Source organism: Xenopus tropicalis, chromosome 6, assembly GCF_000004195.4.
Source record: "Xenopus tropicalis strain Nigerian chromosome 6, UCB_Xtro_10.0, whole genome shotgun sequence".
NCBI classification, from domain to species: domain Eukaryota; kingdom Metazoa; phylum Chordata; class Amphibia; order Anura; family Pipidae; genus Xenopus; species Xenopus tropicalis.
In genome coordinates this window covers 116232947-116259247 of record NC_030682.2, presented here as the reverse complement: position 1 = coordinate 116259247, position 26301 = coordinate 116232947, and the positions used below count along the sequence as shown (strand labels likewise).

Here is a 26301-nt window from a genome sequence, read left to right as displayed (position 1 = left end):
TGCCATGCACTCCTACCCTTACCTACAGTTTCTTTCCTCCCTGCAAAACACTGATAAAAATTCCCCCCTGGAACGAATAATGACATTGTCAATCATATAATGACATGAGGGCCCACATATCTGGGTGTCAGGGAAAGCAACAAGGTAGTTCATTCTATACAGTAAGATTAGAACTGGTGGCCCTGCACAGGAATTTCATGGCCCCAAGACTCCACAAATGCTTGACATCATTCTTTGTATGATATTTAATATAGGCATAGTCATAAACATGTTGAATATTTGAATATTTTGGAATTTGCTATACATTTAGATAGCACTTCCCTTGAGAAACTAGCAAACTATAAGAATGAATAGGCAGGGAACACTAAGGGGCAGATTTATTAAAATTTGAGTTTGTGGGGAAAAAAAACCATGAACATGAAAAAAATAACCCCAACAAAACTCGTGACTTTTCTTTTTGAATGCTAGCTCATTTAAAGAGCTATTCATTTAATATGTTATAGAATGGCCAATTCTGAGCACCTTTTCAACTGGTCTTCATTTTTTATTTTGTATCATATTTTTAATTATTTGCCTACTTCTTCTGACGCTTTCCAGATTTCAAATGGGGGTCACTGACCCCGGCAGCCAAAAACCTATTGCTCTGTGAGGCTACAGTTTTATTATTACTTTTTATCAGGTATCTTTCTATTCAGCCCCTCTCCTGTTCATATATCAGTCACTCTCTCAAACCACTCCCAGTGACTTAGCCTTTCCTTTTCCTTGAACTTACAAACTGAAGGGCTGCATAATAAAAAGTAAAATAACTTAAAACAAAAACTACAAATAAAAAATGAAGACCAATTGCAAATTCTCTCAGAATAGCACTCTCTACATCATGGGTGTCAAACTCACATAAGGGGGCCGAAATCTAACACACAGGCTAAGTCGCGGGCCAAATTTTTTTATTAATATACTTTTTTATTAACATACTTAGTAAGATACTAAGGGGTATATTTATCACAATGTGTAAAAAGTGGAGTAAGACATTACAGTTGATGTTGCTCATAGCAGCCAATAGATGCTTTGCTACTGTTGAAATCTGATTACTGATTGGATGCCTTGGGCAACATTACTGGTAATGCTTCACTCCACTTTTTACACAGCATGATAAATATACCCCTTAGTCTTAGTTACTATGGGAGGAAAATGGAAATTGATCAGGCTGGATGGTCAGACACACTCACCAAGGGCCACATAAAACAGCCAGGTGGGCCGGATTTGGCCCCCGGGCCTTGTGTTTGACAAATATGCTCTACATTATACTATAAGTTAAATCAAAGGTGAACAACCCCTTTAAAAAAAGTCAGAATATTCCTGCACACATTTTGTTTAAAAAAGAAAAAAGTCACACGCTGGCAAGAATCACATTGTTCCTTTCATTTTCAATAAGGCTAAAAATCTTGAAGGCTTCAATAATCTGGGAAAATAAATAAAGTTGTTCTTTAATAAATACCAACTATTTGTGGTTCTTAAGAATATTTTCAAGTATATTTGTGTTCATATTTTTTTTGCTGCGTTTCTTCTCAACCCGTGAAAAAAACACAAACTCCAATTTTTATAAATTGCCCCCTAAGATTTACTATTTAATATCAAATTAAAGGGAGGGATGTGGACACAAAAATAAAATTTGGCTACTGAAGAATATATTCTCAGCAAATTTACATTTAAAAAATGTCAATGTGTTTAAAGTCATTTATAAAGAAGATTGCAACTGAAAACTGTATTTGTTTTTAATTTACAACCCAGGAGATCCCTGGAAAATTCAGAAACTCCAGCTCAGAGGGCTGCACCAATTACAATTTAATTTAACTGCAAGGGGTGCAGCCCTGCAACATGCGTTTATTTTATACGTGTCCCTGAATTTTCAAGGGATCTGGTAACACCAGATTTAAGGAAAAAGAGGGCAGGAAGCTTGTGTAATGATAAGTCGAGGTTGTACAAATTTTATTCTAAGCAACTTTTCAATACATATTAATTACAAACTGCTACAAAAAGCTGTGAGATGTAATTGCGGTATCGGTTATCTGTTTGTCCTTTGCATTTACATGCAGTAGTGCAAGAATGGCAATGTAGTAGCCAAGACCCCAGTTTGTACAATGCTTTTCATGTTCATCCAATTCTTTTTATCTTTTTAAGTTGGCCATAGCTGCTCAGATGGCATGCTCCTAGTGAGTTGCTGTTATTCTGCAGCAGATATATCCATGGATTCTATTTGTACTCCCTTATCTATAACTGCAGTTTATTTACAACTAAATCTAGTTCTCAACATTACAATAAATGCATAGCCCTTAAGGTTGTTTAATGTTCCCATTGGCTACAGGGCACCCCCACCGTTCAATGGTGGGATAATAAAGGCAGTGCTGGGCAGGCTGTTGCTTGTCACATGATCATACTTAAAGCTAGGAATTCCAAGCTTTGGCATGTTGACATGATATTTGTTAGTACAAGGCTCAGAAAAATCTGCCACTTCTATATCTGCCACTACTTCTATAGTGTGTTAAAACAATAAGATACAAATGTCAATATTAGATGATAACGTTTTTATGAAGGACAATAATAATACAAGCATTTTACTGATGTAGGTCACATGTAACATCAATATTTGTTCTACAGGCCAAATGCTTCCACAATCATATTGTTTACTTTGCTGTCAACAGTGAAATAAAAGCATAAAGAGTGGAAGAACGCTCCTGAAGCAGCTGCGCACCTAGAGGGGGTAACTGATATCTGGCCGGCATGTTTGTGTTCATACCTTGCAAGAGTCATTGTATCTTGTAACGGAAGGGCCTTCACAAACTAAATTTCGATTATTTCCCTCGCTCAGGATCAGACGTCCGATATTCATACAGCACAACATGCTCTACTCTGGAGACTGTGTGCAAATGAGGGAGGTCACACAGGACAATATCACTCGCACATTGCAATTTAGGTGCTAGGTCATTACTTTGGCTCATGCAAAATATCTGCAGCAGGAAAAGATTTGGATACACAGCAAATCAGCTCAGTAGCAGTGTAATTTGTCTTTAATGTGCTTTGCTTTAAAGAGAACAGTTGCTGGTACAGGTATGGAACCTGTTATCCAGAATGCTTGTCACCTGGTGTTTTTCAGTAAGTGTTCTCCATACCTAAAATCTACCTTCCTATAATACGGAGCTTTCTGGATAACAAGTTTCTGGATAAGGGATCCTATAAACTGCAGAGGCCTTTTAGCAATAAATCTGTATCTGCATAAGTATTATTATTTCTTTCTTACAATTACTTATACATTTAAAAATGTATTAAGTAGTTAGTTAATGGTGCATCCAGCATACAGTAACAAAATCCAATAAAATGTGAGTGCTTAAGTTGATCACTAATCACAGTTCTTTAGTAAAGTAAAAAAAAGACACAACAAATACACTTATAAGCATAATAATATCTCAGATTAAAATTGTAATACAGAATACAATAGGGGGCAGATTCATGAAGTCACAAGTTCGAATCCCGAATGAGATAAATTTGGATTGGACGAAAATTTCTGAAGATCGCAAATATCACGAAAATGCTTACGAAAAAATGGTATTAGTCACGAAAATATCATATTGGCGATCAGAAAGTCACAAAATCTTCGTACCGAACGGTTGTAAACAGCGGGTAAACCTTTCCGATTTTTTCGCGCAAGTCTACTAAAAAATTGCGCGGCCGTCGAAAAAGTAGCGCAAGCGACTAAAAATTTGCCGAAAATACGCTCAGAGCGTTCGTGTCTTAGCAAATCTGCCCCTAGGTATCCATTATGATTACAGCTCTTCCATAGTCAATTTGTTTAAATTCTAATTGATAGTTGTGCAAGGGCTGTAGATCAGAGTGATCTGAGGGATGTTCACTTTCCAGACTGGATAGCTATCTGATGCACAAGAAGGTTATGTTAATGTATGGATTCTCTGTAATGCCACAAACAAAGCAGCACCTGATTTTTAGAATGTTTAGATAAGCCGAGATAGGGAGAAAACAATGCTATGCTGCCGTACAGGCTGTCACACACAGATGGTTGTCCTTGCATTGAGCTACATATCATTTCTCAATTTTTCTTCTACTGGATTTATTCTTTAAAGATATACGACAATGATTGCATTTCATTTAACAATGAACTTAACATCAGCAACAAATTAGGTTTAAAATGCTACACCTTTAGCTTACTAGCCACAACTCTTTAGCAGTGAAGAACTTAACTGCCCCCAGTAGCAGATTTACATTTCAGGCAGCTTTAAAGGAGAAGGAAAGGGTTAAAAGTGCGGCCCCATAACTAGAAAGGCCTTATGTTTAGAATAGAAATCAGTAGATCCTACATAAAAATGTATTTAATAAAGTGCTATTTAGCATGATCTATTTGGACAGATGTAACCTCTCTTTTTGCTAATGTTCTGTTTTTTTTCTGACTTTCCCTAGGCTTAGCTTTGTAACAGCAGCCCAGACCACACTGAGCATGTGCAGTGTCACGGACTCCCAGAAGCTGGCTTAACAAGATCCAAGTTATACTTTAAAGGACAAGGAAAGTTCCAACACCCCAATACTTCCAAACTGTAGTCCACCCTAGCCCATTCCCAGTCACTATATATATATATATTTATTTCATTAGAAACATTATAATCAGTGCTGCCTATGTGTATTTACTAAATGTGTCCCAGATTTTTCTTAAGTTGGGAAAAAAGTACAAGTATGGGATCCCTTATTTGGAGAATTTTTTTTTAAATTATGAAAAGGCCCCATGCAGTCTATTTTAATCAAATAATTTAAATTTAGAAAACATTTTCTTTTCATAATACATAAACAGTACAGGTATGGGATCCGTTATTCGTAAACCTGTTATTCACAAAGTTCCAAATGACTGGAAGTCCATCTCCAACAGACTCCATTCTAATAAAATAATTTACATTTTTTTCTTTTTTACTTTGTAATAATAAAACAGTACCTTGTTACTTGATCCCAAATAAGATATAATTAATCCTTATTGGAGGCAAAACAATCCTATTTGGTTTATGTAATGTTTACAATGCTTTTTACCAGAATTAAAGGATATATCAACCCAAAAAATTATTTTTTTGCCTAATAAAAGAAAACATAATATCAAGCAACATTCCAATGTGAATTTTTTGAAAATTTGTATTGCTTTAAAAGTGATTTGTAAATATAATTGCTATAGAAAGCAGCATTTGCTGAACTCCTGGTTGTTACTTTTCAAAACAATGTTGCAAAGGTCAGTCTCCTCCAGCAAGTCAGGTCTGTCAGTCTGCTGCCCTGTGTTACATTGTTTCAAATGGCAGAGCCACTAGGGCAGAGAATAGAAAGGACAGGCAGACACTGCTTATAACAGCAGTTATATATACAAACAAGTCAAAAACCATTGCAAATTTGCTTAGAATTATATTTTCTTTTATTAGACAAAAAATTATATTTTAGTTTGACTTGTCCTTTAAGGTACAGTGATCCAAATTAAGAAAATATCCCTCATCCGGAATGTAGAATGTAAATCACCGGTGGGATGGCATACGTGTCGCTGCGATGTCCTGCAGTCACCCGAAGTTGCCTTGTCAAGGCTACAAAAATAGACAATACTGATCATTTACTGATAATTGTCTCTGGGTGTGTTTAAGCAGAGGAATTTCTCAGTATTGTCTATGCCAGGGTATTTTCTGGCTTGAAGTAGCCATGACAAGTAGCTGCTACTAAGTAGCTCTGTGTGTCTCCACCCTAAAACCTTTGGGCTGCCAATGTGCGAGGCAACCTCCACCAAGCCCCCTGTGAATCCAGTTCACTACTCCATTACAAAGGGCTAACCCCATTATTTCTGTGTTGACTTCACCTTGAACTTTTTACTACCAGCTTCTTAATTTTTTATTTTAATGGCAAAATCAAGAAACCATCAAATATTTGGCTCACACAGCGTGCAACCCACAACACAGCGTGCAACCCACAACACAGCGTGCACAGCTGAATGGTTAAAATCTCCTGCTCTGGGATCATTCTGCTGCATGTTGTTAAAGTGAATTCATTTATCCTCCTATAGGATAGGATCTATAGGATAGCAGTTAACTCTCCCACCTTATTCTTTAGGGTCAGGGCACAGAACAAAAAAAAAATGATTAAACAGAATATAAGGGAGACAAAAAGCACTTTAACAAGAGTCAAACCTGGCAGGACTTAGAGAAACATAATTAGATGACTGGATGAAGTGAAATCAGTCTGTTCAGTTGCAGTACACTCAGTGGATTGTATAGCTGCATGAGAGAAATACTCTGCGCTTTGTGCATAATGAAGGAAATCAGAAACTTTTACAGTGAGAGCTGTGAAGTTGTGGCATTTTCCCTTAAGTAGCTATACTGACAGATACATTAGATTAAAGAAGATATGGGCATCTTTTTAGAAAATGCAAAAATAAAAAGTCTAATAAAAGTCTCATATTTTTTTTAGCTTTATTTATTTGTTTACAACGAGCTAAACAACTGGACAGGTATGTGTTATGCATCTGTTTAACCTCCACTATTATGGAACTATGTAACATCTTGGTTGACAAGAAATAATAACCAGCATGAGAAAAAAAGAAACTTACTAATATTTTGTGGGGTCCAGATACACATGTTTCAGACTTTCAGCAAAGAACAAGGTACAAGTTCAGGTAAAAGGTTTATTTACAAAAACAACATTTTAAAAAATAGCTTTACATGTTTTGTCTGCAAGGGGGCAATTAATCATATGATCTCTATGATTAAGTGCATTCTTAGGCTCAAAACGCATAAGGCTATTCTTTTATATGAATGTATATTCCTGTAAATAGACATTTTTAAACTGCATTTTACCTACATGATGGTACATTTTGTGTGAGAATAATCATCTTAGTTTTCCTGCTTTTTTTCTTTTTTTTTTGTAGTCCTGAGAACTAAATGCAATACTCACAGTGTCTCCCCAATAACCTCATGAAGTAAATACATAACCCCCTATATCTATTACTAATTCCTCTTTCTATATAGGCTATAAGTTGGTATAATTTACTTACAATTCTGGAGTTTGTCAGCTTTCCCTATATAATGAAGTTAAGTGCATAATACATAAAAATGTGTATATAAAGAAGAGGTATATTCTTGAACAATAAACTCTGCACTTCCCTCTCTCTTTACATATATTTGGAAAACTGCTTATAGTCTAGGAACTATGGCAGCTCCCATACAGGCTAAGCTGTTTTCTGTAGATGCACATAGAACAGGACCTTTGTCCCAGAGTCCCACAAGAGTTATAACCAGTAAGAATCTGAGATGAATAGATAAGCCCATATTCTAAACAGGCTCTATTTTCCACTGAATAAGTTATTGGGAAAAGGCCCTCCATGTTGCAGAGCATTGCCATTAGATGACACAGATGTAATAAGACTTTAGTACTTGCACAATGTTTGCCCAAGCTATGAAAGCAGCATATTTCCTTTAAAAGGAAGCTATAATTCTCCGTGCATCCTATTCACCTTTCAAGTGGACCTGTCAAACTCAATGTAGCTTGCATATCTGCAAAGTGCATTATAAACTGCCCGTGTATAATTGGCAGGAATCTAGCAGAAGCACTGACACACACAGTAATACCAAGATATTCTTTTAAAACCAAAATGAGAGTACTCAGGGCAAAGCCAAGTAAACACATCTCTTTGCAGGGATGATGTCACAAGGGGTAAGGAAACACTGCCTGCTTCGGAAGAGAGAATACAATCAGCTGAATTTATGGCCCAAAGCTCTGTAGTCTCTGAGTATTTAATGAAGAGTCAGAGGTCAATGCCGCTGTGAGAGGAAACTGCTTCTGGCTAGGGATCCATAAATTGCGCTGACTGCTATAATCTCACTCCTGACAAGGCTTGTGCTCTTGTTGTGTGACATCACCAGTTTTCTCAGGGTGATGATGTAAAGAGATATATGGACATCTCCAAACAGTTCTGCTCTCTGGCCTTTTCAGCAGTGCCATGCATAAATAGCTATTGAACTTTCTAAAGACTCAAGAGTTATTACAAAGTCCCTGGAAGCAATTACTAAGGGGTGGAAAATCACTCCTCTAGGTGCCTCATTTACTAACTGCATGCATCCATGGCCTTGCTCACATTGGGATTAAAAATCTGGAAAAAAGTGTAGCACGCAGCACTGGCCGGTCCCATTGAAAAGTAATTTAGGACAGGGCTCCTTAGCATCCCGCACCCTCTGGCACTCTGTAAAGGCATGGGGGCCTTTCTCACTCTGCCCCTCATGAACACAGAGCTGCAGAAAGGCTTCCTACCCCTTCATGTGGTACAAACATTAAAAAAACAAAATGGCAGTTTGCAACCTATTTCCACTTTGTACCCTGCATTGCTTAGAAATGCAATTCTAATTGCATTCCTTTTATATCAGGGAAAAATTGTAACCCTGTGTTGCACAAAGAAAGTCACTGCTAAAGAGCATAAACCAAGTTATCTTTCAGAAAAACCCAGCCCACATAGAGCTGTCAGTCTGTGCACAATTCCCATACCTGCAAGTCAAGATGAGTAATAATAAAGTGTGGGAAAGGCTGTGGAGGTGTGAGCCATCAGTCTAGCAGCAACCCCCTTCCCACACACACTTTAATATAATGGGATTGCAGTTAAGAGCATGCACAGGGTCAATAGGTTCAACAGGCAGTGTGCTATGGTACACAATGCAGAAATATAAACATGCATTCAGTATTGTATATCCTTCAGAGTGTGAAGCTGTGTTGCTATAAGCACCCCCCCCCCCCCCCCCCCCACGGTTCTGGAGAGTAAGTTAGAAAGAACTAAAACCAAAATGACCTTAAGCAGGGATATAGTTCATTCTTGGCTTCTCGAGGCACTAATTTAACCAACAACCTGACACTCAACTTCTCCAGTACTGCCTGTTGCTATAATGGCAATATAGAAGCAGGAATTCAGTTCAAAATCAAGCTTTGCAAAACACTGCACCAAGCTGCAGCTTAGCCTAAGTTTGCATTATTATATAAATATTATTTCATCTTGGCGGCATGGTGGCTCACAGTAGTTCATAGCCTTGGGGTCCCAAATAGGTACCACAGGCTGTAAACTCTGTAGGCAGGAACTGATGTGGATAAAGAACAATCTCTGTAAAGGGCTGTCAAAAGAATATGCATAAAATATGCATAAAAATTGATAAATACGCCTCAAAAATTACATAGAAATAAATAAAGAGCAGGTGAATTTTACTGTGGTGAGCTCTGATTTCATACTTTGGTAAAAATGCCCCAATAGACCCCTCTCAGGAGCATGTTGGCAGACAGAGAGCTGCCCGATCTACTGACTTGACACACATTCGTATGATCTCTGCTTTTATTTCATGATGCGCACATAAGGTAATTGATTTAAAGGAACACTGGCACCAAATGCAAACAGTTACAATCCTTAGTGGAAATTCCAGCACAGAATTGTGTTTTATAGTTTCTATATGGGCCAGGTCCCAGGGGGAAACAACAGCTGTGTGCGTCCACTCCACCAGAAGGAAATGTGTAAGAGAAATGGCTTCCCTCCAGAACACCACGACATGAGATGTTTATATTCTACTTGCTGGAATATCACATTGTCAATAATATTATCAATAAAAACATATATATGTTATATATATTATAAGGATTATTTTGAAAGTTGTAGAACAGTGAGGTCCAGCAATTTCAGTTAAATTGCAATTCCCAGAATACCCATGAAAGCTAAAGTTACTCAGAGGCTTCTGAGAGTTGTAGTCCAACAAGCTGGATGGTTGCCAGATACATATGGCTGCTGTAGAGCCACACCTCTGTCATAGTTCTCAGGCCTCTCGGGTTACAGGCGGAGAACCTGCATCTTTATATTGTTTAACTCCAAGAAAAAAAAATGCTTTCAGAAAAACAAAGCCCTTGGGCCAAATTCATCAAATCAATTGAACTGGCAGTTAAACATACGCATTTCAATTTCCATGGCATTTTAATAATGGCGCCCCTGGCAAAAAAAAAAAAAAGGGGTAATGAAGAAATCATGGGATGTCCAACTAGTGGCCATATAGGTGGGATTGCACTACAACTCCCAGCATCCCTATCTTAAGGCTGGCAGAGGGCTTGAGGGAGTTGCAGTCCAACATCAGCTACAGGGCCACAGGCTCAACATTCCGGATATATATACTTAAAATACCTATAACTATATATTCCTTGCACTTGGTCCCCAGAGGGGCCCTAGTTGTGCCAACAACAAGGGCCTAATACATATATACAGAAAAATAACCCACAACAACAAAAAAGAAAGTACATCCCCCTGTAGCATCTGACTTCACACAAGGACAAATGTATGCTGCTTACACCACGGCATTCTGCTTTCTACCGACAAACTTTTAACCCTTTCAAAGTGCACAAAGAGCTGAAATCAATTGTCCTACGCCATACAAACAATAGGAGCCACAAACATGTTCGTAAGCCTGGCCATTCTGTAGGAAGACGGCACCTCCCACAACTGCAAATGCCCCCACAAAAGATATGGGTTCAATGTGCCAAAATAATCACTACCAATTATTTCCATGTCCAGTTAAACAGACATCCATTCAGCTGCATTCAATCCATGCACAGTGGTACCTTTATGGGATAGATAAAGAGCCAAAAGTGATAACCAAGTGAAGTCACCTCTGCCATGGCTTCTTCTCACTGCTAAGTGCCCCAGACGGGCAACATCTTTTAAGGGGAGAGTGAGCTCAGCAGTCACCAGTGGGTTTTCCTTTCTTCTCTGCTACAGGCACCTCCAGCTCTCTTCCAGAACACAATACCTCTCTCACTGTCTCTAATGCAGCATAAAGATTCCTGGCAGAGCCAATGGCAGGCGAGAGCAGCAGCATCAGCAGCCAATAGGAGGGAGGTACATGCAGAATCCAGCACATGCTCTCTAAGGCTCTGATACTGTCACCAGCGCTTAGCAGGCTTCTAATCTAATTATAGCCTTTTGCCAGCACTGGAATAGTGAAGCGCAGCCCAAAGAGCAAATTAAATTTTAATAAGTAAAAACTCTTCAGATAATATGAACATTTCTCACTGATATGTAGCAGAGCCTTCGCTGGCAATTTGTTGGGATGGATTTTAAATGTGTTTTCTTGTTTCGTACTTCAAAGCCTTACAAATAGTTATGACTCACAAAAAAACATAACTATCAAAACAACGTCTTTATCTAATAACAGTTCTTTTTTTACAAGGAATGTATTAACTTATACTTAAAAAGGCATTATCATCACATGCCAGTTTAGTATGTGTCTGCAGTGTGGGCACAGGGTTCCTTTGCAGGGAAGTGCCAGTCAGTATCTGACAGCATGAGGGGATGGAAGGAGCCACTAGTGAGATAGATCAGCTGTCTCATTCCGGACAGACATTAATGCCAAAAGCTAGCAAAGATGTGATGTGTGTAGCCTTCTACCAGCTCCTGCCGGACACATGTCAGCATGCCTGTATCCTAGGTAAGTAATGCTGAGACAGAATACTAATGTGTATGGTAAACAGCAACCTGCGGTGCCACTGGGGGGTCGAGATCATGCTAAATGATGGGCATGTGCTTTATTGTTTGCCCTTTCCAACAAATACTCTGTAGAGGAAATTTTTGCTCTAAAAGATTTGCACATTCTATTCAAATGCAAAGCCCTTTAAGGGACTTATTGTACAGCGCTGTGAATATGTTGGCGCTTTATAAATAAATGTTAATAATAATAATAAAGGGTACACAACTGTCCCATGACACAGAACTCCAACACTAGTCAGCCCTGGTACATACCATCAGTCTGTAACATATGCTCACATACTGTATTGATGGACCATCTAAAAAGGAAAAGCTACCTATTCCAACAGGTACGAAAAAAGGGGGATACATATGCTCATAAGAAGAGAGGGTTTAAATCAAATCTCACCCATAGTGTAGTTGGGCCCAGGTGCTCATGCCCCAGACCTTCAGCCAGAGGGAGCCATCATGGATACACCGAAAACATCAATAGGCAGGCACTCCGGGATTTCAGGTATAAAAAATTGCAGAAGTTCACAGAAAATAAAGTAAAATCAAAGTATATTTATTTAAAGCTAACACATGTAACAGCAGGCCTTGTTACATGTGTTAGCTTTAAATAAATATACTTTGATTTTACTTTATTTTTTGTGAACTTCTGCAATTTTTTATACCTGAAATCCCGGAGTGCCTGCCTATTGATGTTTTCGGTGTATCCCTATTCCAACAGGTATGTTGCAAAGCGTCTAACGCAACCCTACTTTACAGTTTGTTTCCATTTGCCATTATGAATAAAGAACTCAATCTCAGACCCAGTAATGCATCTTTCTGCTATGCCCTCACATTTATCAATGAACAATTTAACATATGCCTTTTAAAGTATAAAGCTAATGTAATAACAATGTCAACACACCCCTGGGCGCAAGTGGAAGAGCACTAAGGGGCACAATTGCCTGCTACTGCCCACCCCTTATGAATACAATGTTGCTGAACATCAGTAGTGCTGTATTTATGGAGGGAACCAGGCCCAGACTGGGATTCAAAATAGGCCCTGGTATTTCAGGTATACAGAGGCCCAAGCAGCCCTCCCATCAGCCTTATAAATAGTGACTGTTTTTGGCTTAGAACAGCCACTCTGGCATTTGCCACAATCCACAGATTGCCAGTCTGGGCCTGGAGGGAACGTAGTTCTTTGAAGTACACAGACCTGCACCCGTGGTACAGTATGCAGGGCAGGGTACAATTGTGCAAGCATGGTGGTTACTGCCCTTTATGCACTTTTAAACTCTGCATATTTTTCCCCGTTTCCTTCTTACTTTTGCAACTCATTTGACTTGCATAATCAGTTCATTATATTTGCAAGCTACAATTTTTTATGTTTTTATTTTATATTTACAGATTCTGCACAACTGGGTATTATTTCATTTGCTTGCTTTTTGATTTTTAATTAGCATATCAAAATTTTCAAATTAGTGAGGTAACTAGAATTACTGGGCAGCATTATTTTAGAGCCCCCTAAACTTGAGGATTAATAAATTTTTCATAAATATATATTGAAACTGCTTATCTTTTAAACATCACTGGGTCCCTAAAGCAGCTGCAGGGTCACCTTGCCTTTATAATTAATACCTCCTATATCCTACCTAAAATTTAAAGAATGCATGTCAGTAACAGTCCAACATCAACAACATTTCCACTTTCCCTTCAACTTCCACGAATCGAAATACTTGAAGCTTTATAAATAGGCTCTTGATGGAGTCATAGTTCATTGAATAGGAACTATACTCCCAAAATGAATATTTAGCCAACAGATAGTTTATATTAAGTGACATATTAATGAATCTCGCCAAACTGGAATATATAGTCTTTGAAAAGTCATCAGCATTCAAGGTAATTTCTAGTACCCTTATTAATTTGCCACAGCCCTTACCGTCGCTCATACCTACTGTATCACAGAATTCCACAGATTCAATTCTAAAGAAAACACCAAATTGTCAGGGATTACATCTCTTTCCATTATGGCTACTAGGACTCACTGGGTCATTATGCAAGTACTGTATGAACCTATAGGGCTCTGGCACACGGGGAGATTAGTTGCCCGCGACAAATCTCGCTGTTCGCGGGCGACTAATCTCCCCGAAATGCCATCCCACCGTCTCAAGGCAACTTCCGCGATTTCACTGAAATCGTGCCACCACATATGCCATCCCACCGGCGATTTACATTTTCGCTGGTGGGATGGCATTTCGGGGAGATTAGTCGCCCGCGAACAGGGAGATTTGTCGCGGGCAACTAATCTCCCCGTGTGCCAGAGCCCTTAGGTGACAACACTACGTGTGCCTACAACCAATTACCATGTGTGTCACTGCCTTTATAGACAGATTCATAATGATCTAAAACATTTAACTAGACGTAAAAGCCATATTTGAAAGGACCAAACAAAACGTGCCAAGGTTAATTCATCCCTGCATGAAATAAAGTCTCGTGCCTTTTGCAAGAAGCTGCTTCCCTATGTTATTTGACTCCCCCGGGTGGATAAGAGGATTTTAGCACTATCATTATTCCAAACATTAGGCCAATTTTAGACATTATTTTAGCTGATAAATGAATTTCCTTCCTGACACTGAACCAAAACTTGACTCTTTTGTTTTTTCCTATTAATAACTTAACACAACGTATGTACATTCAGTGGCAAGGTCTCACGTGGACTACAGAACAGGCTGCCGTCTACCTTAAAGCAAAAAGCTGTATCTGAAAAACTGACTACTTTTAAGCAGGTCAGTTCAGATGCAAGGGCCCCTAAAGGCAACAGATGTATATTGGCGACTCCCAGCAGTGTTTTGTATATTTACATTCCAGTTTATTATATAAAAACACATATTCTCTGCCAGCTAATTCTCAGTTGGGCTTTAAATCCTGAAAATAAACAACCATACAATTTTTTTTTTTACAATCAAGAGTTCAGGGGTTGCAATAAGCGCAGCAATGAACCAGTACGAGAATCAGAACCCGGGTTGCACAACCAAGCAGTTCTTTCCTATCACTATTATATTCATAATAAAAGTCTGTTGTATACGGAGTACAGGTATGGGATCCCTTATCTGGAAACCAGTTATCCAGAAAGTTCCAAATTACGGAAAGGCCATCTCCCATAGATTCTATTATAAGCAAATAATTCTAACTTTTAAAAATGATTTCCCTTTTCTATGTAGTAATAAAACAGTAGCTTGTACTTGATCCCAACTAAGATATAATTAATCCTTATTAGAGGCAAAACAATCCTATTGGGTTTATTTAATATTTAAATGATTTTTAGCAGACAAGTTATGGAGATTCAAATTACAGAAAGATCACTTACCTGGAAAACCCTAGGTCCCGAGCATACCTGTACTATTTTTTTTTTTTTTTTAATGATTTCTGCACTTAGAAAGATAACATTTTATTAACTCATTCATCTAGTAGCGAAAATGAGTGAATCTTTTTTTCGAGGCTACATCAGGGCTCAATGCTTTCCCACCAGCATTTAACTTTATAGCCGGTGGGAACGCATTCTTAGGAGATTTTGTCACCCGTGGAACCCCAGATTTAACCATGGCTGACAAATCTCCCCGTGTGCCATCACCCTAAAGTGAGAGTAAGCTGTTGATCCACTTTGGATCTGCCAGTGTCTCTTACACGTATCAAAAAGGGTAAGGGGCAATGGATAACAGAATAATGGGGAAATGGATAACCCAAGGCATAACAGAATGTGATACAGTCTTATATATGTACGCCAAAAGAATCAATACATGCACAGACTAGGCAGTGCATTTGAAATTAGCCAAACTACATGTATAGCACTTTCCCTTTCTACAGGGAAGAGATATACAATCGTGAGGCTAAGGCAGAAGCAGCTCAGCAGCAACTCCCAGAATTCCACTGGCACATAACAAAGGCAACATTTTTAAAAAGGTTTGGCAAACTACAGAGGAAGACATATGTATTAATGCACTTCCAACCCACTTAGCATGCTCAAAGAGATTAAGTTTTTGCACACTGAACACCAAACTGATATTCAAAAATAACAAGAAAATCCAAACAGCAGTGGGTAAAATCTGTTGCTTGTATTGAAACTGAAAAAACATGTGTTTATTCCTATACAAACATTTATAAATAATAATCTGTCTAAAAAACATGCAATAAATACATATAAAAAGGAATATTCATATTTCATTAACTAGCCCCATATGTATAATACTTGGCTTACAGAGCTGATCCCTCTCATCCCTGTTACTAACACACTGGCCTCCCTTCCACTAAAGGAGGACAAAGCATATTCCCAACTGGGCAGCAATAAACTCAGTTATGTGACATCTGGAGGGACAAAGGGCTCTACCCCCAGCGTCCTTTGGAAAATGTACCACTGTGGATTTTGAATAAAGACTTTTAAGACCAAGTTCTGCTCCGTCTCCCTAGTGTCTTGCTTGTCTGCAGAGCAAATGAAAAGAGAAGATATCAATCAAACTGCATCACCAGTAAGTGAATGCCACAGGCTGCTCAATATGGAAGGGGAACAGCAAGGCCAATAAGCTGAGAGATAGTTGTCTTTCCAGGCACTAGCCATCCCTTATTGTGTATAAACAAAAGCAACAGAGTGAGACAGGGGATGGGCCCAGCTGATGGAGGTTCTGCTGCTGGGTGGAGAAGATGCTGTCACATACCAGCTGGGTAGCGGGCACCCCACATCTCATTCAGTCTGTCAACCATAACCAAACAGCACAGCTTGGCCAAGTCCATTCAGAGTTTAAATGCCTCTGAAAGGCACTGCCAACAAGGACCTGTAAAACTGTAAGCTGCAAAACTACTGACCTATGGAGTGTGTTAAATAAAATGCAGGTTATTGTTTCTATTTTATTTAATAGAGGAATTCTTTTGTACAGAACTTGATAGAACATGTTCTAATTCCAGCACACAAAGAAATCAAAAATAAAACCTTCATTAAGGCTTCCTTTATACAAAAGCTATGAATTTAAAAGCCATTTTCTGTCATTATTATTAATGGTTCTTGTTCTATATGGTCGAATGTAGCTACAGACAACATCCTATGAGGTTAATACCCGGCCCTGTATAAACCAAGACTTGCCAGAACATTCCGTACTTAACTTTTAACATGGAAATCCCATACATTAGTTCTTGGAGACCTGGGACATTCAACCCATCTGCCTCCATTAGTTTTTCAACAGACTGTTTTTAAAGGATTCTAGAAAGTTTAGTTCAACAACTGAAGAACAGTGAGACTATGGGCAGATGGAACTGATAAAAGGGTTTCAGAAATGCAAATAAGAGCAGCAGGCCTTTATAAGCTGACTGTAAGGAGGGGCAGCAGAAAAGGAGGTAGCCCAATACACAGGACAACACATGGTGGGATATAGGGTGTCTAGTGTAACCTGCCATTGCTCCTGAATTTATAAAGTGATGTGCACAGAATGTTTATGCTACTGCTGTCATCTGGTGTGACTTAGAATATTTACTAAAGAATTGTTATCAAACTGCATTATACTTCTAAAGCTCTAAATTATACTTCTAAAGCTCTTAAAATTAAAAAAAATAAATTCTGGCAGCTGATTAGCTGGCATTGCTGCCTCGTTCCACTGGGACCCTGCATTTAATTCCAGGGAACCTTCTATTTGCATTCTAGGTTTTCTCCCACACTCCAAAAACCTGCTGGTAAGTTGAATGGCTTCTGCAGTAGCTCACCCTAGTGCAGTGGTTCCAAAAATGCAGTTAGAATGAGAATTGTAGAGAATAGCCATTTCCTTAACTAGATAGACAAGTAAAGTCATCTTAAAAATCAGATAGAGTGAGAACTGGGGGTGAATATTTATTTGCTGTACTAGATACTCTTGAAACTATGACCAAATCACTGATACACTGATATTTTTATATATCTGTGAGTTAAGAGAAGTCCTGACCAAATATTGGACCTTTAAGGGCACCCTGGCCAAGGTGGGCCTTCATGAGGAGCTTGAAATGAAAAAGTGTTGATGAGCCACACAAGCATTGAAAAAAAGCTCTTTGGGTGTGCCAAATGAGGACTGCTATTGGCTATTTGGTAGCCCCATGATGTGAACTTTTGGACTGCAGCTCTGCTTGAAGGCTTTGTGCTACTAAAACTTTCCTCCAAGCCAGGAATTAAAATATGCACACTTACACTGGGAGCAACATTAAAGGGGGTGGTAAGCAACATGTTGTCCCCGAGCCACTGGTTGGGGATCACTGCACTAGATGAAAAACATACCCAGTTTGCCCCTTCTCTAAAAGTGATTGTGTGACGATTAGTTGGTTGTTAAACATTCTGGCTAGCAAGAATGAAAATATCCATTAACAACGAGGTGTCATCAAACTTACTAGCAGAGGGAGGATAATAAATCAAAGTGCAGACACATCCTAAGGCATGGTTAGCTATTCCACAAGTATAAATAGACGATACATTATTAATGCATTTATGCTTTTAGCCAGTGAAAGACAGAGGTGTATAGAGGTCTGGCGCTGTGCTAAATCAGTGCATGGATTAAAGCTATCTGGATATTGTATAGTCCAGCATTCCCAAATTACTCTGACTAGAATCTGAGATTTACAGTGAGACAGAAATCTAGGCACACTAGTCATACTGCAAATCCGTTATGAAAGGCACCATAACGCATACAAATAACCATGTATGGAAACATTCTTGGCCCTATCAATTACTTTTCTCTAGTATTTTTATGCCAATAACCAGACTAGGGCATCAAATCAAAAACATATACATGAGATACTAAAACGTAAATCAAATTTAGATTATGATGAAAATCAGGTTTGTGATGCAATAATTGCTTTTATTAAGTAGAACACAGCAGCAGGGATGTTATGAGATACTGAATTTCGAACTAAATTTTGATTCAGGTTTGAATTATTTTTTTTTTTGCATTTGTAGATGCAGCACACAAAGAACCCTGGATACAGCACCTCCCCAAGGCAGATGTTAAACCCGGAGTTCTGTTTCATTATTGCAGCCTGTACCTTGCATGCAATTTATCTAAGTAAGCTAACCCAGCATGTTGGAGAAAGCTGCAAGGAGTATGGTCACAGTATGTATAGGTCAAGATGTAAAAAAAGTGCAGAAACATTTGCGGGCAATTTTGCTCTATGCACTTATGTTTGTAAATGAGCTCTGATGCAAAGTAAATAAAAATAAATAAATAAAACAGGTATAGGAAAATACCCATAAAATGTTAATTAAAACAGAATATCTTACTTAAAAGGGACAGTATATACCTAAAAACATCTTTGCTAAAAAAAAAAAAAAAAAAACACAATAAATAGGAATTGAGTTGAAATGATATTCTGCCTATTGTTTTAATTAAACATAATAACATATATTCATTTTTTGCTAATATAATGCACTAATTTGAAAGGTGGGCGATTTTCACTTTCCTAACCCGTTTTCTTATAAACAGGGCAATGTGTTCAGAGCTCCCGATCTATCTTTGAACCAACATTATCAGGGGTTTCTCAGTGGACTGCTAATTAGTTTTCTTAGCTCCTTTAAAGGAGACATATAGGATAAATGGGGAAACCGCTAATATTGTAGGCCAGTGCTGTCCAACTGGCGGCCCGCATGCGGCCCGCGACCCCCCTCTGTGTGGCCCCCCACCTGTCTGGCTGCTTTGGTGACTTACCTTTGTGTAAGCTTTAAATGGTATCAGTACTGCCCCCCTGCATGGTTAACACCTCAGATTCAGGCTGTAAACCTCCTGTATTGTTTAAACATGTAATCCCCTGTGTTGCCCACACCTTTTAATTCCTGCATTGTTCACACCTCAGGCTCAGGCTGTAATCACCCCCATTATTCAACTGTTCACACCTTAGGAGCAGTAGAAACCCACAAATACACCCTGCACACTATAAAAAGAACATATACTGAGGTGGTACTGCAATTAAAAAGTTTTCTAATATATAGTTATTGTGCAGACTGTAGGAGCAGTGCCAGCATTGTGTCACTGTAGGCTGCCTGTGTGTGCCATACACACAGGCAGCATAGGACAGGAGTATGGCACACACAGGCAGGGTAGAACAGGCAGAGTATGGCACACTCAGGCAGGGTAGGCAGAGTATGGCAGGTTTTTGCTGTACTACCACCATTAATATGGTCATGCGATAACATGGGTGCGGTTTCAAGTGGGTGTGGTTTTAAAAAGGGGAGTGGTCAAAACTAGCTTCCATTATCGGCCCTCCACCACGGAGGCCGGAAAAATTCCGGCCCTCGGTACCACAGAAGTTGGACAGCACTGTTGTAGGCAATTATGAATAATATACGGTGCTGGTTTCCCTTTGGGCTTAAAATAAATCCTATCTGTAACAATGGCCCCTTTATTGGAGCTCCCTATAGATCGTATCACTTCTCCGTCCAGTGTGAAATGAAGAGTTGGCGTGTCCTAACGGTCCCTGCCAGAAGCACAGTAGGAGGGGGAGAGCCAATCACAGCCTTGCACTCACACAAGCAAAGACAGGCTTCAGTTCCCTATCAGGTCAGCCTAGCTGCTGATTGGTTCCTATCCTACAGTGCAGTGTACGGAGGGCCGCCGGCTCCCCAGCTCATCCAGAGAATTCAGCCAGCAGGAAGTGGAACAGATGGGTGGGACTAGTGGAGTTTTGGTGGAATTTCTCAATAAATCAGTCTGAAATACAACTTTTTTAAGCACATTCCTTCTATATCTAGGAGTATAATTCACTGGTACTTTCTTAATTTTTATAGGATATGTCTCCTTTAAAGTTTTGTGGGATCATGATGTTTAAGAAGTGCTAAAGTGAAACTGGCTTCATATTTTTGTTTAGAGCCAGGAAAAACAGAAACCATAGATGCTCTTTTATTAAAGCAACAAGCACAAAGTATATGTAGCACATACTCTATCCAGTGAGCTCATGTTTGAAAGTGTCCTTATACTATGGGGCAGATTTACTAAAACTCTAACATTTCTCATTGTTTTTCTTTTTTTAAAAACTTGAATAAACTAATTTTCATAAATGTCTGACATTTACTAAAAAGTCTGAACTGAAAAAGTCAGTGCGGTTAAAAGTCATAGAAAAGTCACGAAACTCCAAATTTTTCGACCTGTCACACCAAAACCTCAAATTCAAAAATCCAAAAAACTCTAAAGTTTTGAAGCAAAGAAGGATCCTCCAGGGAAGGGAAGGGACATCTGCTGTTGGCTTTCACATGATCTCGACAAGTTTTGTCACATAGTAAATCTCCAAAAATTGACAACTTATAGCACTAAAAAATACTGATCAAAATGAAAAATCTGAGTTTTAATAAATGCCCCCCTATGCCTCCCAGAGTTCCATAAAGATAAAAATAAGTTGGTGATAACATTATAAAGCTACATATATAGTTTTCATTCTAAAGACCCAATGCAGCTCATGTATTAGTCACAGTGCCCCTCTTTATGGCTTATTACAATGTAAATATGAAATAATGAATGTAGCTGTTACATGCCTTTGTCCCGTGCTTCAAGCAGGTGGTGCATCGAAAGTGCAAGAACAAAGTGTGGCCATATTCATTAGGCAATTGTGGATGCAAATCATGTATATACTATCTGTGCTAGGAAATGTGACTAATTATCCAAGCTCATTATGCTTTATTAAAAGGTAAAAAGGAGGCAAATGCTTGAAGCCTGAAATCCAGTAATCCAGTGTAGGATATAATTTGCATCGATTAGAAATACCTTGTTCTCTTGTCTTCTCCTATCCACCCTATGCTCAGCTTTGTGTTTCTGATAGGCCTTTTTGCATATGAATGACTGTTACACACAGTAAACAAATCCTTGCAATGTTCTCTATAGGAAAAGCTCAAACTAAATGCATGAAACATGATTATCTGGTTGTAGTATACAGGACACATTAAAAGCTAATAGATAAATGTGTCTCCAAAGCAGAGAAAAGCCATAACAAACACACTTTTAGTAAAACAGTAGCTGTAGAATGACAAACAGATGGATTGCAAGCAATTGCAAAGAGTTCCAAACGGAAGACAAATTTGTCCTTGGCTTATTTCGGATTTATTTTCATGAAAGACCGGGCTGCACAGTAGCTAGCAAGATGGGCATGATTAGTAATCCAGAGTTCATGCCTACACTTAATTGTGTATAATGAAGCAGAACAACACTCATTAGATTCAATGGCATGAAGTCACCCCATGGCACACATGGTCTATATTCTGCCGGCATTTCCAAACCCAGATGTATCACCTGTCTTAGGCTTTAATGGAACACACCTGTCAGATTTCAGCTGGCGTTTTCTGTTAATGCCTATGACAGACAATATTTCTGAGTTTGGGTGCTTTTTCACTGGAATATGCCATGTGTGCCACAAGCCTGCAAGTTTACTTTTTCCACAGTGTGAACTCACAAATGCCCACCTAAAGTTAACAGCTTACCCTACCCTATTAAGTCCTGTTGCTGTAGGTGCAGGGAACCTTGGCTTGATGAAAGGGCATATCAGCTCTATTTAATAGAAATTATTTACACACATACCAAATCAATAAGCAGGAATACACTATTTTTCTTACTTCTCTTCTAACATCTGCTTGTTTAACCTTTATTGCTCATTTTTTATTTTTCTTGCACCTGGGCAGCTGTTGTATATTACATATATATGCATTAAGACAAATATAAATGAGCTGGCAAGAGTACAGAGATGTGCAACTAAACTGGTAGAGTTAAACTATGAGGTTAGACTGTCAAGGTTGGGGTTGTTTTTTCTAGAAAAGAGGCGCTTGCGAGGGCACATGATTACTCTGTACAAATACATTAGAGGGGGTTATAGACAGATAGCAGGGGATCTTAAAAAAGTGCTCTGACATAACAGAAGTGGACCAATGCTTTTCATAAACATGTGGATGACCAAATCAAATCCTACAGATCATTCTGATAACAGGCTGTCTAGTGTTGCTCTCAACTCCTATTGTTTCAAAGACCTGAATCTTAAATGAACAGTAGGAGTTGAGAGCAACACTACAAATATAAAAGCCCTGTATCGCGTTTTGGCCCACATTGGCGTATTGGTAGTTGCTGAAAGAGTCAGTAGTGGGAGGTCCAGGACAGGAACCCAAAGCTTAAATAAGGTACAAGGGGCATAACTTTCTTTTGACACAAACCTTTGCTGAATAATTCAGATAAGAAAATGTAGGTCATTGCAGCCTGTTGGTTACTGCTAATTAATTGCTAATGCATGTGTGATTGTTATGTCATGCATACACTTTATTCCAGTAACTCTCAATATCAACAATTCTACATGTGAATAAGAATTTCAACTGCCCTGCTCAGAAAACAAAGGGAGGCAAGGGAAACCTAAAAGAGAAGTCCTTTTGGAAAGGTGCACAATCAATAAACCCCTGCAGAACAAAGGCATTGCTGGGAAGCATTGCCTTGTACATCAAAACCAAAAAGCCAACGCAACGCTGTGCTCGATCGCAATAGTGCTGACATTGTGGGGGAAAGTTATTAAAAATTAAAAATGTTTGTTATTAAAAGTTAAAAATGATTTTGTGTCCAAAAAGTTAAGAAAAAACAAAAAAAACTAAAGTGTCTTACAAGACAGGGATGATACATTTTCTTTAACCCTTTATGCTTCAGCAAATGTAGAATCTATAGCACAGACACAAAAGTACCTTTAAAGCAGTGTCTGTAAGTAAATTGTTTGTTTCCAGGTTTGAAGGGAAAAGGGTTAACAGTCGGGCCTAAAATGTGTGTTCATAATGTTGCAAAAGAGTAGAATTGTGCAAAGTGGGAAGTGACTGTCCTACTTGGTCTACTGATTTTTTTTCCCCTCCCCACACTGAACGTTTTATTTTTCCATTTTCCAACCATTTTTTGCAACTGAAGCATAACAAAATGCTATCAGCTGCACTAATGCACATCTGTTGGTGGAATTGTGACTTTGTGTATTTACTCACAGTCAGTATAAACATGAATATGAAATTGATTCCAGAAAGCTACTGTCTTCATGAAATGAGGGCCTAACTGAAAATACTGTACAACCTATCCCCGAAGAAGCCATGCTGCAGAAGCAATAAATCATACACCTTCCTAGATTCAGGAAGGTACATAGGAAGTGGGAAAAACATTGCAGCTTATAAATGAAATCAGTGGCTGTTCGGGTTACAATGGCCATGCCACCATATCTTAAATTACCACTTGTAAAATTAAGGTGGCATACACTGAAAGATCCAATATTTTGTCAAGATCACCAAACGAACAGATCATTCCCCAATCAGGTCGATCCAACTATTTGGCCTTGGGCCAGAATCGCGTTGATGGGATGTAGGCCATCGGAGCAAGGACCACATTAATAAGCCCATGGTTTGATTTTACATTGGATCAGGGACCACATTGATACAGCCCTCTGTCCAATGGCACTTATAGACGCTGTTTTACTTCATTTGTCTGGCCTTAGAGTCAAAAATATCCACCACCTTAGGTGTTCATATCGGGAGAAAACCCACTCGTTTGGCAACATTGACCTTGTGTCTTAATTACCCAAGCTATAATTTTCAGATACTAATGCCTCAAATCTTGTCCATAACCCCACAGATTAGTCAATAAGATGATGGTACTAGGACAAACAATAGCTTTCTAGAGCAAAGCAGAATCTGACAAACAAGTTACTAGCATCCTTGATGCCTTAAACAGCAAAAGTATTAGCCATTCATTTTACACTAACTTCACACATTTATAAAAGGAAATATATCTAGCTCTATAAAAGTGACAAAAGTCCCGACTCTATGAAGCATGAGTACAATTAAGCACTCAAATGATTACTGATATTCCTTTGATATCCAAAATAATGATTTCATGTTTAAGAAGAGATGAGAACGAAGTCTGCAGAAGGATTCTGTAATCACGTTCCTGCTGTCGTCTCTGTCTTTCTGCTGTTCAAGCACCATTAATTTCTCCCATCTTATCTTGGAAAGAAAACAGTGAGTAATGTACGTTTTTTTTCCTGAAGTCTACTAAAAAACCCTCTATAAAAAAGTGTGCCTCTGTTTCCCCTGCATGGCCACAAGAGCATCTTTAACGGTATTTTATTTCTGGCTAGGGGACAAATTCCTGGACATTTCGTTTATTACCTGTGAAAACAGACACAGAAGCAGTTTTGTTTTCCAAAAGATCTTTGAATCGCCTATTATAAGTAATAGAAAACTTGTATGGGGGTGGGAAGAGGGAATGCAAGTTCTTTAGGCAAGGACATACAAAAATATTTGCCAGAACTGTGTTTTGTACGGCTTGATTATCCACGCTCCGACCCAGTGTGTATGTCAGGAAAATAAAACAGCAGGTCACACTGAATTCCAATAACGCGCTGGAAATTAACATGTTGGAGCTCGGTAAAGTAGTGAGTCAGACAGCGCAGCAGTAAACATCTTAGGGCTTTAATGATAATGGGCTGGCACAGTGTGCAGAAAAGATCATTGGAAAGCCTTTTCGTTATGTCTATGAGCCATATGCCATGGCTGCCTTATGACTCTGCATGCATCATAGGGGAGATGTGCACCGCATTTAACCCTACTGCTACCCGAGTAAAAGTGCCTGAAAAAAAGGATTTAAGAGGAAATCATAGGATGACATTAATAGGACTCCTTAGGACTAAATGTCTTTCACAGAGGTGTCCCTGTAATCAAGGCTTTGTAGAACGTGGAGCTGTGTCTATTGCAGTCACAAAATTGCCTACAGACAAAGGCAGACATAAAGGGGTGGTTCACTTTTAAGCTCACTTTTAGTATGTTATAGGATGTCCTATTGCTAGAAAATTTGCATTTGGCCTTCATTATTTATTTATTTTATATATATTATATAAAGAGAAAAAGTTCCCTGTAGCACACCACAACACTGGATAAGAGTGCTTCAAATGTGCTTTATTGCCTTACAAACCAAGTAAGACAAGCTGATAACCACATACATGGGTGATGCCAAACGAGTTTAACAACATGTGTGATTAAAATTTGTCTAATTATATTCAGCTTCCAACTAGGACACTGTTTTTTCCTGGGTCCAAACACACATAAATATTAGTCCATGTCGCTAGCTTTAGTCTGCAGGACAATCAAAAGGAGCCATCTTAAAGCCCATAAAATATGGAATACTCATACATATACATATTATATCTAAATGCGGTATTGCTGAGGTTTCTGGGTACCACAAAAGCACACGGGTAAATATTTAGCATAACCTGTTTCCAAAGCATGACATCACTAAGTCCCCAAAATAAAATAAATGATCTGTTTCTCTCAAGGCGGTAAGGAAAATGTAAATGGGGACGCTGTGTTTATACAGCTATCAAATAATGGAAACTTTAACCGAGTGAATTCCACAAAATGTATGTTTCACATTTACAAAAGCCAGAAAATTCAAATGGACCTTATGTGAAACCAGATGTGCGAATATGTTGTGTTTCCCAGGATCACAGTTGATTTGTTTCTCCTACTTTTCATAGTTGACTCTGGGGTAAGGAAGTAAAGCAGATATTCACACTGGGAAAACACCATTAAATAAAGCCACAAGAAAGATCACAGCTGAGCAGGCTGAAATGATTCTCTTTTAACACCGGGAAAGAGCAGCATCTTTCTGTTCTGCTGCTTGGCATAAACGGAGCAGCGATAAAGCTCTAAAGAGCCCGTATGACATTGCGTAGGCTCAGAAGAATCTTACTTCATCAGTGAGAACCAGTCCAACTGT

General features: G+C 38.7%; 1 protein-coding gene across 6 annotated transcripts in view; it reads right to left on the bottom strand.

Moving 5' to 3' along the window:
• Positions 1-26301, bottom strand: part of fam110b (family with sequence similarity 110 member B) — a 100559-nt gene that overhangs the window by 27447 nt on the left and 46811 nt on the right. The window contains exon 1 of one of the 6 annotated variants that reach the window (XM_031903757.1): positions 10699-10810. The exons of the other annotated variants lie outside the window; for them this stretch is intronic. The gene's annotated coding sequence lies outside the window, so the exon portion shown is untranslated. Of the gene's footprint in view, positions 1-10698; positions 10811-26301 lie in introns of those variants that run through there. 6 annotated transcript variants of the gene reach the window in all.